The sequence below is a fragment of the Dromiciops gliroides genome, chromosome 4 (genome assembly GCF_019393635.1).
Source record: "Dromiciops gliroides isolate mDroGli1 chromosome 4, mDroGli1.pri, whole genome shotgun sequence".
In the NCBI taxonomy this organism is placed as follows: Eukaryota; Metazoa; Chordata; class Mammalia; order Microbiotheria; family Microbiotheriidae; genus Dromiciops; species Dromiciops gliroides.
This window is the reverse complement of record NC_057864.1, coordinates 64698892-64716381: the sequence shown is the minus strand read 5'-3', so window position 1 is coordinate 64716381 and position 17490 is coordinate 64698892.

The following is a 17490-nucleotide window of genomic DNA, read 5'->3' as shown; positions in this document are numbered from 1 at the left end:
AGAATCAGATATGACTGAAAAATGACTCAATGACATGTGAAGGAAGGATACACTTTTTCTACATGATCCCATAGGGAGCAATGGTGAGAAGCTACCAAGAAACAAATTTTGATTCAACATAAGGAAAAACTTTCTAACAATTAGAATTATTTTAAAATAGATTGTTATCTCAGAAGGCCCTGGAATTTCCATCAATGTAGGCAAAAATACTCAATGTCTACGTGTAGAAGATATTATGGAGGAGATTTTTGTTGAGGACCAACCAGGATGAGCTGAAATAGATCTCTTGGGTGCTTTTGAATTCAGTTTCTTTTATTCTTTCATTTTGAGCCTATATGTAGAGATCCCCAGTCCCTAGAAGTCTTGACAGGTTCCAATATCATACATTACTCTGACATACGCTAACCCCGTAAGTCCCAAAGTCCATATTTTATGGAAAACTTCCAATTTCCAAACATAGTTTGTTCAAGAATTGATCTCATATCCTTGACATCTCAGTAGATATTCTTCCTTGTGGTAGTAGGTGGGGAGGTTTACAGAAGGGCAATTTCATTGAGTTCACTTCCAATTAATTATTTCTAATACTGAAACATCAATTCTGTGGTTTCACTACCTTTTCTTTTCTTCTTCTTTTTCTTTTTTTGCAGGGCAATAATGGTTAAGTGACTTGCCCAGGACCACACAGCTAGTCAAGTGTCGGGGGCTGGAATTGAACTTAGGTTCTCCTGAATCCAAGGTTGGTGCTTTATCCACTGTGCCACCGAGCTGCCCCCCCACTACCTTTTCTTTTGGTTCTGTATTTCTTCTGTATTATCATTTAGTATTATTGAATTATTATTTAGTAATGGCCTGAATTTGAACAGTTGAAATGGGTAACATTGAGAGATAGAAAAGTAGATTGATATCTTTCTCTATACTAGGCTCAGAAGATAATACCAAGGGTAGAAATGGACTCCTTTCAATGATAAGGGCTTTAAGGTAGGGCCTTCCAAATTATAGAGCCAGACATATGGGATACAAGGTGAGACAGGACCATGATTAGATACCAAGGTCAGATTTTTAAAAATATATTTTTATCTCTTATCTTTACATCACCTTCATTCCTAACTAAATCTCTCTCTTTCCATTTTCACTAAGAGGCATCCCTTATACTGGGTCGGGGCGGGGGGAGAATTTTACTAAACTTGTCAGAATATATAAAAAGTCAGACACTGTATGCAACATTCCACAGCCATGGTCTCTTGTCTCTGAAAAGAAACAGGATAAGGTTTCTTCTCATATCTTTTCTTTGGGGACAAGCTTGGCCACTTTGATTTCACAACAGCTGCAGAGGGATTGAGAAAGATCAAAATAGACCAAAAAATTCTTTCTTTGGGCAATGAAAACAGTATTGGAAACAGGCTAATCATGTGTATGGATTATCAAGAAAAAAAGGACTTAATTGGCATCAAAATTATAAAATGAAGGAATGATGGGAATGCCATCTAGTGTCTATGGCACAGGACAGAGAAGAAAGACTCCTGAGGCTTCTCTTTGTAGATCCATAACCAAGGCCACTAAAATAACAGTGAATAACACATAGATACCACCTTTTTATTTCATGTAAGAGATATGGAGTATAAATGGATTGTTAGTTATTTAGAGATCTTTGGGTGAAAGATGTTCCAGAAATGCCAGATAATTATTGCTTTGTATAGCACTTGTCTTCTAGATCTACTCTGGTGCTCTGACAAGGAGAAAGCCCTCTCTTTACCAATGCTGCAGGTGTGGAGGTAGTAGACACATGGTCTAGCCTTGTTATTTTCTAAAATTTCAATTGCTTATTTTTCTTAATTATATAATATGGTATTATTATATTATAAATTATATTATTATATAACATTATATAATAAAAATATCAAATTCACATCTTCCTTTCTTACATACTGATGGTAGTAGATTGTCTGATTTGTCTGTTGACAAATATTTCAGATAATATCTGATTTCAGATAATATCTGATAATATATGATTATTCAGATAATATCTTCCTAGCTATAACCTGACCTCAAGCACATCACCAAGTATTTTGAAAAAATTCACCTGAGAATTGTATGAGATCCAGGACTGGAGGACATTTAATACTCAGTTGGTTGCAGCTCTCCTTATCACAAGTTCTTTATCTTCATTCCACTGATCAGGGGGAAGACCTAAAATGATGATGACAAATAGAATGGAGAAAAAAATGTTTTAAATTTGTGGTAGACAAGCCTGGGGATGGAGGCAGCGATAATGAAGTCTAGAAAAACAATTCAGCCCACATCTCAAATCTAACCCCATATTCCTGGTGCTTAGATTTAGATGACTTTTCCAATCTGTTCCTATCACTTCTAGGGCAATACATAACATGCCTATATTTAATCAGTATTCTGCATTTATAGAAGATGCCCAAATTGCCATTGTAATTAGCTAAAATTTCTAGAAAAACATTATCAATGAATTAGCTTTTTTTTTTGGTGGGGCAATGAGGGTTCAGTGACTTGCCTAGGGTCACACAGTAAGTGTCAATTGGCTGAGGCTGGATTTGAACTCAGGTCCTCCTGAATCCAGGGCCAATGTTTTATCTACTGTACCACCTAGCTGCCCCTATCAATGAGTTATCTTAATTAGAATCAATTAAATTGGAGTTTGATGAAAATTTCTCTATAATGCAACAGTGGAGAATGGATGCTACATCATGATCAAAGCATTTCATTAGACACATACAGTTAGGTCACCTGAATACATCACTATGTACATGTGTTTTTATTTCAGCCCAACTAGTTGTTTCTTTTTAGACACAGTATATTTTTCAGTTCTGTTTAAATGAATAGTGCCTCTTTATTGGAGAGATAAAACAATATTAAGACCATTTAGAAGCTCTTAGGATAGGACCAGAATTCATTGATTTTGATCTTTCTACTCTAAAATGGACATGATGGGAAGAAGAGTAAGTTTGCACCTTGATTAAGTACTCACTATGCATCAGACACTGTGCTAAGGGATGAGGATACAAAGAAGGATAAAAAACAGTCTAATCTCTCAAGGAGCTTGCATCCTAATTGAGGAAGCAATGTGCAAATGACTATATAAGAAAAATACATATGGTATAAGTGGAAGATGATCTTAAAAGGAAGGTGCTAAAAATTGGAGGGGACCATAAAGGACCTCTTGAAGAAAGTAGGATTTTTGTTGAGTCTTGCCAGAGACCAGAGAAACCCTGAAGGAGAAGTGAAGGGACAGGGCATTCAAGAAATTGGAGATAATCAGGATGGGAGGGAGGAAGGTGTAGGAAGACTAGAAAGGTAAGAAAGGACCAGGATGCGAAAGGCTTTAAAAGCCAAACAGAGGCTATTTTGTTCAACAAACAAACATTCTGTTCTAGGCACTGATAGCACAAAGCAAAAAGAGAGAGTCCCTGTACTCAAGAGATTTACATTATGATCTGTGGGATAGAACATGTACCAAACAAGTTATCGCGTACCACAGGATAATTTGAGGAAGAGGAGAGAACATCTTTTTCTGGTTCCCTGAACAGTTGCTCCATTTCTCTATGGAGAATTCTAAAAGAAAGACAATTACTGCTTTCTAAAGTTCAACACTTCTGTCATACTTTGACTGTGTCCAATATCCCATCAGAAAGGTAGAATCTTAACTACCAACTCTCAATTACTCAATCATTCCCACCTGACAGTAGAGGAGGATAGTTGGGCTAATTTAAAATTATGTAGAATCCCAAGTATCAGTTGATTACATAGTTTCATTCTTCCGATTGTTTTTACATGTGAGAGACAGCATAACAGTCATCTATCTATATAATCAATCAATATGTTTTTATTAAGCACTTACTTTATGCCACAAACTATGCCAAGAACCAGAAGAGTGAAGATTCTGAATGGAAGTATCTGGGCTTGAATAGCAGCATTGCTATTTCTTATTTTGTGGCATTGAACAATTATAGATCAGTTTCCTCACCTATAAAATGAGGAAGTTAGAGTAGATTGTCTCTAAAATCCCTTTTAGCTCCAAATTCTCTTATCCAAAGTTTTTTGTTTGTTTGTTTGGTTTTTTTGGTTTTGTTTTTGTTCTTTTTTAGTGAGGCAACTGGGGTTAAGTGACTTGCCCAGGGTTAGAAAGTGTGTGTTAAGTGTCTGAGGCTGGATTTGAACTCAGGTATTCCTGACTCCAGGGCTGATGCTTTATCCACTATGCCACCTAGCTGCCCCCCAAAGCTTTTTAAAAGTCTGGTTTGGTTTTTTTTTTTTTTTAATGCCTCATGGTTACTCTCTAGGGATGGTTCTAATGATCCTAAAAAAGGCCCCTCAAAATGCAAGCCAAGGCGGGCAGCTAAGTGGCACAGTGGATAAAGCACGGGCCCTGGATTCAGGATGACATGAGTTCAAATCCCCAGCCTCAGAGACTTGACACTTACTATCTGTGTGACCCTGGGCAAGTCACTTAACCCTCATTGCCTTGCAAAAAAAAAGAAAGAAAGAAAGAAAACAAAGAAAAGAGGAAGAAATCCACACCAAGGAAGGAGAAAGGCAAAGCAAAGGGCTGTGATGCCTTCAGTTTATCCAAAAAAGTTGGCCCAGTTAAATCTTGACTACCCTCCTTTGTTAACAACCTTGGTGAAGGTTAATGTAGGTAAGATCAATGACTTTGAGATCCCTCTTTTGTCACACCACAGGTTCCCAGAAATGATTTCCAGTGACTATTGACACTTGAACTTAACCAAAGAGTGATAGGAGTCTTTGTCAATTAAGGATGATAAAATAAAAGATTTATGATGTTTAAAAATTTCAAGAGACAAAATTTCTGCATAATTTAATCATTTTATGAGTAATGACAGCATATTTATTAATAAAAGGATGATCATTTGGCTGTCTCCCTCTCTCTCAGACCAAAGACAATCATGGTGGGTGAGCTTACAACTTATATTCCCATTGGAAGAGTGTAAATAGTTGCCTCTGTTATTCAGCTCAGTAGGATATATTTCAGAGAGATTGGAGGAAAAGGGAGATGGGGAAAAGTTGGGGGGGGGTCTTTTAAACCACATCTTGTAAGCAACTATTTACTCAGTTACTCTGATTTGTTAATAATCTCACTAATAATTAATGAAAGATGAATATTACGATGAGGGGCTGACCTTATTGAAATGAAATTTGATTATGTCATTTACTTCTAAGTTACCCCCAGCCTTGGGCAATCATTAAAATAATTTATCCCCACCCAAACCTGAGTAGAGCACAATGACTTTCCTACCCAGGTGGAGTTTGAACAAGATTGTTAAGAAAGTTAATCCATTATCAGTAATGTCCTTCAAGAGATTGAACTTTTGAAATCAAGACTTTAGAAAATGAGAGGAACTCTGGATCTCTCCAAATCATTGGTTGTCAATAATCATTTCTCTCAATTTAGAATGGAAGAGACCTTAGACATCAGCCACATTGAGCAGGAAAAGACCTTATAGGTCATCGAGGCTAGCTCATTTTTTTAAAATGAAGAAACTGAATAACAGAGAGGAAAAATCACTTGTGAGATTTATAGGTACTAAATGGTAAAGCTAGGATTTGAATTCAGCTAAAATCCAACTACAGATCCATTGGTCTTTCAACTGCATCATACTGAAACAAATCAGACAGTAACTCCTCTCCCAATCCAGCAATAGGCTTTACTTGACCTCTCTTTCTCTGAGGGCAGTGAGTAGTTAGGAATGACACATGCTAACCTAGTTCTCAGAGTTGCAATCCCTGAGAAGTATTAATATGTTTTCTAAGTAGTTTGTTTTTTATCCTTGAATGTGATTAACCTTTTCTGATGGCAGAACTAAGTAGTAAATAATAAAACTGACAGTGATTACTGTCAGAATTGTTAAGAAACCCGCTAAAATGTCATCATTTATCTTCATGACTCATTGTGCTAACTTGTTTGGGAGTCATCTTGTACTGAGTCATTCTGTTGCTCCCTCCATCCATTTCTTCTTTAATAGTGGTAGGAGGACCCTGATTCCAAGGAATTTTATAGCCATTACCCAAATAGGCACCAAAAATTGCAAGAATTATCTCCTTGGAATTTCTGCTAACGAAATGAAAATAAAAGCACACCATAATCCCAGGATCATGGCAACAAAACTTTACTGATTCCTCAGTTAATATATAGGAATATAGATTGAGAGTTTGAATGGTACTCAAAAGTCACATAGTCTGACTCCTTCATTTTACAGATGAGGAAACTAAGAGAGGCTAACAACCTAGAGAAGTTGAATCCAAAGGTCACCCAGGTATTAAATGGCAGCATTAATATTTAAACTAAGACTTTCTGTCTTCAAATCCAGCGTACTTTCCATTGAAAGATGCTAACAAACACTTGGGAAGAATATCTTAAGGGCTTCTCAGTCTCCAAAGACTCTTCTTCCAATTTTGAGTTGGAGGGGCCCTAAGAGGACACAGCCTCTGAAAGAAATTTCTGCTATAACATAAATGACTAAGTAACCATCTAGACGATGCTTGAAGACCTCCAATGATAGAGGAATCCACTCTTTCCTAAGGCATCACTTTACATTTTTTGATAGTTCTAGTCATCAGTAAGTTTTTAATGACATAAAGCCTAGCTCTGCCCCTCTTCAGCTTTCATTATTAGTAATCCTATACTCTAGGGTCAAGTGCAATGAATCTAATCCCTCTTTAAAATGACAGAACTTTGCCAAAAAACACCCCAACAAAATGACAGAACTTCAAATAATTAGTCCCAGTTTTCATGTGCTCACTGAGTCTTCTCCATACTAAATATCTCCAATTCCTTCCATGAATATTCATACTTCATGAGCTAAAAAGTTTTCATCATATTTCTTGTCCTTCCGATGGTCTCTGGCTTATCAATGTCCTTCCAAATTTGTGACACTCAGAGTTAAGCACAACACTCCAGATCTGATATGTCCAAAGTGGAGTACAGGGTATCTATTATCACTTTATTCTTTGATGCCCAAGACCATATAAGCTTAAAAAAAATGCTTATGGTAAGGGCTGACTTTCAATAGATCACAGTGAAGAAGCTGCTATGCTACTTATGAAAGCCCAACCTAGAAGCAGGTCATCTATGGATGATTTAACACAAAGAGCCCACACGTGCTGTGCTTGGGTTGAGAGGTGGCTGGCATTTGCAGCTGCTCTCAGGTCCCTAGGGTAAACCACATTAACATTTTTTGTAGACATGCCAGACTGCTGCTTCATATTGAGCTTATAGTCCACTAAAATCCCTACATCTTTTAAGACCAACTCTTTTGATAAGCCTTCCCCATTTTGTAGTGAAGTTGATTTAAAAAAACAACACCAAAACTTAATTGTAAAACATTACATGTATCCCATTGAAATCTACTTTATTAAATTCAGCACAATGCCTTACCATGTCCATATCAAAAAATGCTAAATAAGACAAAGCCAAACAAAGGTCCTTGGGACACTCCACTGAGATCCCTAGCTAAGTTGACATTGAACAATTACTGATTCCTTTTTTTAGTCTAGCCATTCATCCAGTTCCAAATTCATCTCATTTTATGCTAATCTAACATATATCTCATCTAGGCAAACTGTGTCCGCATTATTCTCCTGGACTCTCAATTTGGTGACTATCAAAGTAAATAAGGTTAGCCTAAAATGATCTGCTTTGGGTGAAGTTATGGTGGCTTTTTTGGTAATCGCTGCTTCCTTTTTTAGATGTTCACTAACCAACTTGTTAGAGATCCATTACAGACTTTTTCCTAAGAATAAAAATTCAATTCAATTCCATGGGCCTATAGTTCATTGATTCCAATGATTTCTTCTTCTTCTTCTCCTCATCCTTCCTTCCTTCTCTTCCTCCTCCCTATTCCCCTCCCCCTCCTCCTCCTTCTTTTCCTCCTCCCTCTCCCCCTCCGCCTCCTTCCCCTCCTCCTCTCCACCTCCTCCTTCTGACTCTTCCTTCCCTCCTCCTTTTCCTCCTCCTCTTTTTTCTTCATCTTCTCCTCCTCCTCTTCCTGAAGCAGTCAGATCTAGGTGACTTCTTTGAGGACAGATATATACTCTCTTATTATTCTTTTACTTGTCTTGGGCAAAAACTATCTGTTGGCATTTTTTGTTTTTGTCTATCACTTCCAGCACAAAGGTCCATCTCCTTGGTGGAGAACAGATAAACAAAATAAGAACTGAAGAGCTCTGCTTTTTTTCTCTTGTCAGTTGTCATTGATCTATCATCCCTACTGGTTTTATGATTCTTTCTTCATTCTTTCTCTTTGTAAAATACACCTTAAGCAAAAACAAAATGAAGAAAAAACAAAACAAAACACTTTTGTTGCTGTCAAATGAAGGCCCAGTGTCTGGAATAATAAGTTAAAAGCTTACCTTTCAGAGGTGAGGGACCTAGTAGTTGTGTCCAAGACTGAGTGGGGCTGGGTTGGGGGCGGGGGGGGGGGGGCGGGGAATGGCAATGAAGTCTACAGTATAAGCAGCACAGTGAGAAAATGGCCAATTTCTCCCATCTCCCTTTCCCCAATCTCTGAAATATATCCTACTGGGCTGAATAACAGAGGTCTTTAAATATAGTCCACACTTCTAAAATGAGATCTCTTTCATAAGTATATATAATATACACTAAAAGTAATTACACTGAATTTCAACATTAAATATAAGTTTATTTTGAAAGTTTTTTTTAAAAGTTCATCTTGATTCAAATAAAATGCTTGGGTCATTTTTTGTCACCATTGTTCACTTCAAATTTATTGCTTTCATGTCATTCTCCTATTAAGAAAAAAATCATAGGCTGTACTCAAACTCAGTATAAATTACATGGTTGGAGGAGAGTGCTGCCTATATGTAGATTAATATAGTTTCATCGTCCTTTATCCCTGAAAATTCACCTTTAGTATTTCATTTGTGAAACTAATCGCTGCCTTAAAATACAAATACACTTGCATTAATATTAAGTTCCTCTTATCCTATGTGAATGGACTTAGCTGACAGATTGCATTTCTCCCCCAAAGAGTACTGGAGGGAAAAATCATGGTGAAAGTAGGATGGTGTACTGAAAAGGTGATGGGTGGGCTCTGAAGGTCAATTCTTCTTTCTTCACAATTTTTCTACGACTAGACTTTTTGTGGCATGGTGATTCTCTATGTGATGAATTACTATAATATTTGAGGATTTCTGTGAACTCCTATATTAGAGGGATGGGAACATTTTTTTGTTATTCAGTCTTTCAGTTGCATCTGACTCTATGTGACCCCATGGACAAACATGAGGTTTTCTTGGCAAAGATACTGTTGTTGTTTGCCATTTTCTTCCCTGGTGTACCCTCATTTTTACAGATAAGAAAATGACGCAGATATGAATTAAGAGACTTTCCCAGGGTAACACAGCTAGAAAATGTCTGAGGTTGGATTTGAACTCAGGACTTCCTGATTCTAGACCCAGTGTTCCATCTATTGAACCACCTAGCAGCCCAGCACCACCTAACTGATGGGAAAAGAGGAAGCAATTAACAACTATTCCTTTTTAAACTTAACAATTTATATTTAAATGTATATAAATTTCTATTTATTGATAAATCATGAGATCCAGTAAAACTAGAAAAATATCACTTAACAAACTGTAGATATTCTTGGACCTTGTAGTCTCCTTTCCTTCTATAGAGAGGTAACATGGTATATATAATATGTGATATAATAAGGCAGTGTGGTACAGTGGAAAGAACACTGGATTTGGAGTTAGGTAAATGAGTTTTAATCCTAGCTCTGTGACTTGCTATATGTATGCCTTTGAAAAAGTCATTTGACCTCTTTAATCCTCAGCTTCTCCATCTTTGAAATAGGGAAAAATGGACTAGATGATCCTGAGGTCCAGCTGGCTCATGAGAGCCTACTGTAAAATTTTCATTATTAGCATTTACACTTCAAAAATCCACAAACACTTGATTATCACTTTGCTTATTGTCTAGACTTAGAAAAAACTGGATAAAATGTTAATAAAATATTAATAATACAGATAATACAGATTAAACTTAGAAGTATATTGTACAAGCAAAATCTGGATGACCATTTGTCAAATATATTGTAGAGGGGAATTCATGGTCAAGTACTGGTTAGAATAAGTGACTTGCAAGATTTTTCGCACCTCTGAGATTTCTTGTGATTTCCAAGTCATCATTGACATATGGGTCTCATATGGGAAGGAGAGCAGATAACATAACAGAGATGATTCAGAGATAATATTGAATGAAGAAAAGTGTAATGATCTATGGGTGATGTAGAGAGGAAAAGGATGGGGAGAGCTACAGTTTAGTCACATGATCAATTTTCAAATTGATCTTCCTAATTGTTGTTGTTCAGTCATTTTTCAGTCATGTCCAACTCTTTGTGACCCCTTTTGCAGTTTTTTTGGCAAAGACACAAGTGGTTTGCCATTTCCTTCTCCAGCTTATTTTATAGATGAGGAAACAGGCAAACAAAGTTAAGTGACTTGCCCAGGGTCACAGAGCTAGTACAAATCTGTAGCCATGTTTTAACTCAGTTCTTACTGACTTTAGTCCCCGTGCTCTGTCCACTGCACCACCACCTAGCTGTCCATAAGTGCTTCCTAAAGCATAGGTCTAACCATCTCTCTCTCTCTCTGTCTCTCTGTCTCTCTCACACACATACACAAATGCACACATGCACACACACACACACATTTAATAAATGCCAGTGGCTCCCTGTTGCTTCCAGAATTGAATATAAAATCTTCTATTTGGTTTTTAAAGCCATCTGTAACTTTACCCTTTCCTACCTTTTCAGTCTTCTTATGTTTTCCATCACCATCCCAACCCAGTATTCTACTATCCACTGACACTGACTTCTTTGTTATTCCTCACACAAAACTTTCCATCTTCTGACTCTTGTCATTTTCATTTGCTTTCTCCCATGCCCAGAACTCTACCTCTTCATCTCCACTTCTCAATTCCCTATTTTCCTTCAAGTTTCAGCTAAACCCCACCTTTGTTAAAAAGCCATTCCCCATCTCTTTTTGAAAAAAAAAAGGATATTTCCAGTTATATGTAGAGATAGTTTTCAGCATTTGTTTATATAAATTCCCCATCTCTTTTAAGTCTAGTGCTTTCCCTCTGATTATCTCAGATTTATCTTATATATAGTTTGCTAGTACATAGCTGTTTGCATGTTGTCTCCCCCATTAGATTGTGGGGACCAATTTTTAATTGGGGAGTGTTAGCTAAGGGGCTTGCTGCAATATTGGGGCAAGGAAGGAGACAGATAGTCTCCCTCAAAACAGAGCAGAATTTATTTAACAAGAACGAACTTAAAAAAAACACAAACAGGATCACTAGGATTAAGGGAAAGGAAATAAAATGGGGAAAGGGAAATTATACAACCTGAACAACACCACCACCCAGGAATCAGCTGAGAACACACAGCAGCATCCTGTAGCCTTCCAGCTTCAAGGTAGAATGGCAAAAAAACCTCCCTTCTTCCCAGTAGACCCCAGGCTGACCACACACAACCCCCAGCCAATTGGCTGGCCGCTCTGACAGTCACATGACTGTCCTCACTGGGCTTCCAATCATTATAATTTTGCCAGGCCCATGCAGGCGTCGGCAAGTGGTGATGACGTGAGGTGCCAGCGCCATAGTGACAGCTACAACCAGTGGGTGGAGCACCGTGCCGTTTGCGGAGCCCCAGAGGCCAGTGCGCACTCCGAGGTTTTTTTTTTAAACTTCTAGCCAAAAGATGGGGTCATAAAAACCTCAAATAACAATTCTTTACAAGACTGTGAGTTCCTTGAGAACAGGGGTTGTTTTCTGGACATATCCTCAGTGCTTAACACAGTACCTGGCACAGAGTAGGTGCTCAATAAATGCTATTTGACTGACTGGCAATCTAAGGGGATATCTTATTCTCAGCAAAGTTAAGAAATAATTCCCACACTGGTGATGCTGGAAGTTTGGGGAATGTCTGGATCTTGCACAGCTGAATTAGCTGTACAGTCATTGATGAGTATCTCTCCATCCAATGAGGGAACTTGTTTTAGATTTCCCACAGGTTCCATAAAGGGGTAGGGATAGGAGAAGGCTAAGGGAAAACATGTAATCAGGAGAAGTAGATATGTATTTCATGTCGATCAAGATTTCTACTTTTCTCACAGGGCTGGAGAGCTATGAGGAATGGCCAAAAGCAGTGCTAGGAAGACTTCTCCCTTCCCTCCCCACACAAACTGAGGCCATGCAATCTGTTTTTGGTATAGATGCTGTCATGTGCCCAAGAGTCAGGAGCTTAAGTTCATCAGGTATTGACTACTTCCAAACTTCAGTCTGAGTAAACCTTAACCATGTCTATTTGTATGACTCTCTACTTTCTACCTTCTGTCATTTCTAAACTCACCACATTCTTTTGGGAACATAAATAAGACCTTCACTGACTGACAAATGTACAGATCAAGTTCTGGCATGACGGCCACTCCCATTTGAGGAGCCTGGGACGTCAGCCCTAGCAAAACTAGCAGACACAGACTGGACTTTAATTCTGCATTGCAAAAATTAGTGGTGACAAGCTCTGATCAATTCAGTGAGCAGCTATGATTTCAGAGAACTGATGATGAAGATTTTTTCCCAATTCTTGACAGCAGTGACAGATTACAGACACGGATTTTTGGACATGGTCAATGTGGGAATGTTTTTTGCTTGATTATACATAATTGTTATGTGGGTTTCCTTCAGTGGGTGAAGGAGATAGATAGGAGAGAAAAATACTTATTAATTTATTAAATGAAATTTAATATCAAAATGTTTAAAGTCATAAATCCTATGCCAACCCCCCAAAAAACTTATATGTGGTAGCACCTTCATTGGAGTTCCAGATAATTAATATCCATTTAATTGTTTCAACATAACAAATATTTTGGGGATCTATCTCATATTGGTCAGAACTGGACTATGTTATGGGGTGGGTAAAAATAGAATAAAGTAGAAGTCACATTTGTAACCCATTCATTCTTCTTTAACTGACTCATGTGGAAACTCACCTAATTCTTTCTAAGCTCAGTTCAAGGATTACTTTCTACACGAGGGTTTTTCCCGATCCCCCCCACCCCAGCTACTAATACCTTCTCCCTTAGAATGATCTTATATTTATATGTATTTTACATACACATGTACTATTTCCCCCCTATTACATGTTTAAAATATTTTAAAAATTTGTTGTTTTTAAGTTTTGAGTTCCAAATTCTATCCTTCCCTCCATCCCTTAACATCCCCAAAGATGGGAAGCAATCAGATATAGGTTATACATTTACAATCATGTAAAACTCTGTAGTGAAGTTTTAAAAAGAGAAAGAGTACCACATAATGAATAGATAGTTGTCTTGGAGTCAGAAAGACTGGGTTCCAGTCCCATTTCTAATATATACTGACTGTGTAACCCTGGGCAGTTCATTTAATCTCTCAGAGTTCTGGGAAACTATAAGTTGTAAAGATGATCATCTGTATTAGTAGAAAGGGTTTTTTTTTCTTATCAAGGAGTAACTTACCAATGAAATAACAGGTCCTGTTCTAATCCATATTTTTCAGAAATATATTTTGTACATTTACTTATGTATGAATATATTGTCTCCCTTGACAGAATGAAATCTCTTCGAGGGTAGAGAATGTTTCTTTTCTGTCTTTGTATCCCAGCATCTAGCACAAAATAGATACTCAATAATACTTGTTGACTGAATTTGATCACCCATATTGTCATACTGGACTTGAAGGAACCCAGAATCTAGTTAGGGATAAGGGGGCTGTATCTATCAATTACCTAGAGTAAAGAAAGATAATTAAATGTGAGATTGTGTGGTGCAGACTATAGATACAATGAAGTAGATAAGATTTTCCCTCTCACCCCATTCCCCATGGAGGAGGGAAGGCTTCTTGAATCAAATATAGGACTTGAATAAGCAAATGGCAAAAAATTTGCAGTTTTCCATTTGATGATGAAAACATGAGAAATGGGTTATACTAATGACCTACCTAGTCCTGACTCTGGTGGAATCCAGAGATACATTATAGAAATAAATAGTTGTCTTCCTGGATTTCTAAGGGTTGGTTTTATTGATTATCCTGCTCACTTAAAAATACTTTTGTTAGGCAAGGTCACTTAATTGAACCAAGTATGAACAATGCTTGGACACCTCCTTGAATCAATCAAAACCATTGTTTGAGAGACTTATTTTTTGTTTTCCCACCCCAAGGCAGGAGCTCTCATAGAACCACATAGAAACTCCAGAATGCTGGGATGCTGGGGAAAGGAGTCCGAGGTGAGAAGGGAGAGCACTGCAGGCATGGGGGGAGGGGGGACAGCCAGTATGAATGCACACACTTTTTTGCCAGTACATACAGTGCCAATGGCTCAAGCCTTTGGTAAAGAGGCAACTCACAAGTCTTAATTGCTTTGAGTCCTTCTCCATTGATCAGGGAGTTACTGACAACATTTTCCTGGTGTTTTCCTACAACAAAAGTGACCAAGAAAGTGTTGAACATCATCAGGATAGGTTTTGAAACAGAATCCTAAGTAATAGATAAATAGTAGTAAATAATAGTCATAAATAAAATCATAGAATTGGAAGGGCCTTGAAGGCCATCTAAGTCCAACTTATACCCCAAAAGAAAATCACCCACTACAACCCAGCGGGATAGTGGTCAGTAGTCTTTTCCTGAAGACTTCCAATGAGAGGGAACCTGCCCAACTTCATCTCTTTGTTGTTGTTGTTTTGGTGGGGCAATGAGGGTTAAGTGACTTGCCCGGAGTCACACAGCTAGTAAGTGTCAAGTGCCTGGGGCCAGATTTGAACTCAGGTCCTGCTGAATCCAGGGCCAGTGCTTTATCCACTGTGCCACCTAGCTACCCTGCCCAACTTTATCTCTTAAGGAACTGTATTTTACTTTTGGACTGCTCTATCTGAAAGTTTTTCCCAATGTCAAGTCTAAGTTTGCTTCTTTGCAACCTCCACCCATTTTTCAACCTTTTGCCTTCTGGGGTCAAACACTAGTCTAACCTCTTGTCCACATGAGAAAATCTCATGTACACAGCTATCATGAACCTTCTGTGTTTCATCTTCTTTCCAACCTATCCTCATATAGTATGAGCTCAAGGCCCTTAGGAATGATGGTTACCTTCTTCTGGGACCACCTAAGCTGATCAGTGTTCTTCCTAAAGGGTGATACCCATAACTGAACACGATATTCTAAATGTGGTCAAACCTAGGTATAAAACAATGTGATCACGGGGAATATGTAGGTACAACATCAGATGAGTATTTGACTAAAAGTCAGGAGTTGTGGATTTTCAACCTATCTCTGTCATGTGTAACATTGAGGGGGAGGGAGATTACATGAATTCATTGTGCCTCCATTTCTTTATTATCAGTGGATTACAATAATATCTATCTCACATACCTACCTCATGGAAATTTTCCAAGGATGAAATAAGAGAATATATGAAAAGGACAAAGCCAAGGCAATGGTAAAATAATATTGTTATGGGTTGATTATTCTGTTCCAGGGGTAGTAATCAGGTGACCTTGTCACTATTAGTTATTGAGAGATGCTTGTCATTCTTTTGAAAATATTTGTGATTTCTGTGTCACACGATCAATAAAATAGAGGGCTAAATATTTTTTCTAAGACTCATAACTTTACAAACCTCCCCAAAATAGGAATTATGCACCAGAGATAAAACAATTTCAGTTGTATCCATGGTCTAGCATACCAAGAACCAAAAAAAAGTAAAAATTAAATGAACAAAGAGCAGATTACACTAATTTCTAGCCCATAACATGCTGATTTAACACACTGTCTTTCAACGCCCACCACTGTTCCAGCAGAAATGCTGCACAAGCTGACCCACAGGATTTTAAAAGACCTCAACTCTACCTCTCCCTCACTTGTCCAAGTGACTCAGATGATCCAAACATCAGACATTTGTTAAAGCTGCAATAGCAGTGAGGAGCCATAGCATTCTGTGCCACAACAGAGCTTGACCGGAGAACTGAGGTGCAGAGGGAAATGGGGATGAACACATATGGATGAGTCTGTGTGACACTCCACTAAGCCTGAGGAAAGGAAACTGACAACCAACTGGGGACAGTTATAATCCCCCCAAAATTACTTGGGACAGAAACCAAGACTAATAAACTACAAATTTTGTACAGTGTAGGTGGAGAAAAGGCAGCTCTGAGATCCAGTCCCCAGAGAAAGTTCCATCAAAGAAGATAGATTCAGAAACTACACAATAAGAGAAAATAAAGAAAAAAGACAGAAGTTATGAAAGACCTTAGGGGAAACAATTTTTTATTAAAGTCCTTGAGCAGAAACATGTAATCCAGCAGGGAAGATATTAATAACAGAAAGGAAAGTAGGGGCAACTAGGTCTCACAGTGGATAGAGCACCAGCCCTGGATTCAGGAGGACCTGAGTTCAAATTTGACCTCATATACTTGATACTAGTTGTGTGACCCTGGGTAAGTCACTTAACTCCAATGGCCTCACCAAAAACAACAAGAAAAAAAAGAAAGGAAAGTAGCCTTTAGATTAGGGAAAAGGAGTTCAAATATCTATAAATAAGTATTATAAAAGAAAATAAATCAGTACTTCATGAGATACAGGACCTACATATTCCCAAAAGAGCATGGAAACACAGCTGGATGATCCCTCATGGTTTAAAAGAGAAATAAAAAAATATTGTGAAAGCAAAATTAATGGCCTGTACAACATAAATAATTGGCAAACTAGAAAAACTTGAATCCACAGTGGCAAGTCTCACCAAAAAACAAAAAAGAGGATAAATGAGAGAACATAAATATATGGAAATGAAGGATAATTTAGAAAAAGAGAAGCAAAAAGCAGTAACATTAAAAGAAAGGACCATGTAACTAAAAAATATCGATTTTAAAGGCAGGATGAGAAAACTTAAGGATTATAGGCTTCCCAGAAGAAAACAAGTCAACAACCTGGATACCATAATATAAGAAAACTGCCCAGAACTTCTGAAAGCAGCAGATGAAGTGTCAATTGAAAGACTCCACAGATTGCCTCTAGAAAAAAAAAAAAAACAACCCCATGCTGCAAAATCCAAGACACATAGTGATTAAAGTTAACAATTCCACTGACAAAGAAAAAAAAATTCTTCAACCAACTAGAAGACTTTTAAATATAAAGAAAATTAAAGTGGAATAATACAAGACTGTTGTGCACCCACCTGGGGTAAAATAAAGGGACTTGGCATACACCCAGGAGCCCCACCTGAAGATTGATTTGGATTTGATTGAATTGGGTGAGACTGAGACTGAGAACCTACTTAATGATGATTAAATCGGGGCCACACCTGGCCAGCCCTGAGAAGGGTGTTGTTCTCAGAAGTTGAACCTAGTTAAGGTTGATTAAATTGAGATCATATGTGGCCAACCCTGAGTAGAGTG